This window comes from Pygoscelis adeliae, unplaced genomic scaffold (genome assembly GCF_000699105.1).
Source record: "Pygoscelis adeliae isolate BGI_AS28 unplaced genomic scaffold, ASM69910v1 Scaffold427, whole genome shotgun sequence".
NCBI lineage: Eukaryota > Metazoa > Chordata > Aves > Sphenisciformes > Spheniscidae > Pygoscelis > Pygoscelis adeliae.
This window is the reverse complement of record NW_008825214.1, coordinates 917,927-920,270: the sequence shown is the minus strand read 5'-3', so window position 1 is coordinate 920,270 and position 2,344 is coordinate 917,927.

Genomic DNA, 2,344 nt, shown 5'->3' with positions numbered 1-2,344 from the left:
GGGTTGGTATGTCTTCTCTCAACTCCTGCTTAACTGATTCTATTAAAACCCCCTTACTCCACAGGGGGCTTGACCTTTTTCTGAAATACCAAATGCATCTGCTTTGGAAATCACAAACTTCTCCTCCTCTAAAGAGCTTGTAAATCTGGTTTCAATATTGGGTGATTACAGGCTGTGCAGAGAGCTTGAAAGTAAGCAGCCACTTCTGGTAGCAGAGCGCTGGAGCTGGGCTGCCTGAGTTGAGCTGCGACTCTCATTTTTCACCCCAGTGTGTGTTTAGCGTAAAGCCACTGACGCCAGCAGATTCACCCCGGATTAGTGGTCGGCTGACTGGCCAGGCTCGGGTCGCAGGACGGCTTACCTTCTCTTATCAGGACCCTGGAATCCAGTTTTTGTTGTTGTACAACCACTTGCTCTGTTGTAAATCCAGCGATCTCATTGCAAGCCGATGCTGCCCTGGAGGGCAAACACCCGGAAAAGCCTGGGGAAAGAGCAAGGTTTTTCCTTAGGTGTAATGGATGCATCTGCACCTTCCCTTGCTGTTGTGATCGTTAAAACAAGGCATGAACAGAGAAAAGATATCGCCAGGCTGCCCGTGTGGGACGGGACTTGCCTGTTAGCTACTGGTCAGTGGGGTTCCGCAGCGAATAAATGAAAGCAAAATTTGGCCTTCTCATTGAAAAGGAGAGGGATAAGAAGATTATCTCCTAAGGAAAAAAGATCTATGGTCAAAAAAAGACCTCTATAATAAGGCACAAGTTGAGTGAATAAAAGAAGGAGGTCTCTGAAGGAGGCAAAGTTGTCTTTGTTTCTTTTTTCAGATGTTTTCCCACGTGGAGATCAATGGAAGCATGTTTGTTTTGTTCCAGTGGCTGGTCACTTTGCAGTAAAAAACCTCTTTCTTGTTTTGGTTCTAGGAGTTACTCAGGGAAGTGGTATTTTGGATCTGTCACTGTATTTTATTTCTGGAAAAAAAAAGTTGTGGAGAGGTGCTGTAAAATTACGGTTATCTCTTGGGAGGAGCCCAGTGTCTCCAACATTATGAATTCTGGCTCCCTCTGAATAAACAACCAACCTCGTTTTCTTTGTTTCACCTCTAACCCTCGTCTGCAGCCTTTACGGTCCCAGGGGGTGAATCCTGAAGTAAAACAAACTGCAAGGGAAGGAAGCCAGGAGGGAGCCGCAGTGCCTGCAGATTAACAAAGCCTTCTGCTCTCCAGCCAACCTTGACAAAAGGATTCAATCCTGAACTGACCTTCAGGGGGAAAAGCAAAACAAAAACCACCTTGACTTGAACTCTCACGACTGTAGGAGTTTAATGCTCGGTTTGATGTCTCCTAAAGGGAGCAGGGAGTTAGAAATGCCAAACACCTGTTTTGCAAACCCAAATCCTAACAAGTTATCAGGAAATCTGAGCCCCAAATCAAATGGCTTTGAAAAAATTAGGATTTGCTCATCCCTGTTTCCAAGTCATCCATTGTTGCTAAAAGGGCCTAAACGTGCTTTTTCTTCCCCAGTGTGATTCTCTAGGCAAATATATAACATCAAGTTAAGCAAATAGTGAGTTCTGTTGAAAAATCAGTATTTCGGTGCAACTTTTCACTGAGTATTTCTGCCTGGAAGCAGGTCCCGCCCCACAGCCCAGCCCCGCTCTCTTCCCTGTAGGCAGGAGGGAAGAGAACAAGTCAGCCCTGACTTCGTAAAAAAAGACACTGGCATGAATTTAGGGTGAGACTTTCTTTTTTAAGAAGTTTTTGTTAAAACTGGAACGTTGAAGTATTTTTCTAGTTATCACACTATTATAATACATCAACAGCCGTGCAGTTGGGAAAAGCTAGTGAAATGTACTATTTCCCTCCCCTTGGCTATCGGCTGCATTTAAAAAATACGGACTTGAGGCAGCTTGTTAAGAATGGAGCCTCTTCTTTGATTGCTTTTTTGCCTGTTAGATTAAACTTTCAGGATAGCGTCTGCGGAGCAGCAGGGGGATGAGCGCTTGCCTTTCTTTTAATTACATTTCCATTTTTAAAAGGAGGGCAACCAAAAAAAGGTAAAAGTGGCATCATGATGAACTTTTAGCGTCTGGTCTGCGACAGAGGCTCCGGACGGTGGGGGACCATCAGCCCAGCAGTGGCCGGTGAGGGTAGCCAGCGTGACCACCGTGTGCCAGGCTGGTCTCTGCTTTTGGGGTCGTTTCACCCTAACGGCCTGTGGGTTGCAGAGGTAAATCCTCTTCCTGTCACTCGGGAGGAAAATATTGGCGCAGTAAATCTCCTCCTGGCACTTGGCTGTGACAACGGGGAGGGACGAACAGTGCGGGCTCGGGGTTCTGCCCAGGCTGGGC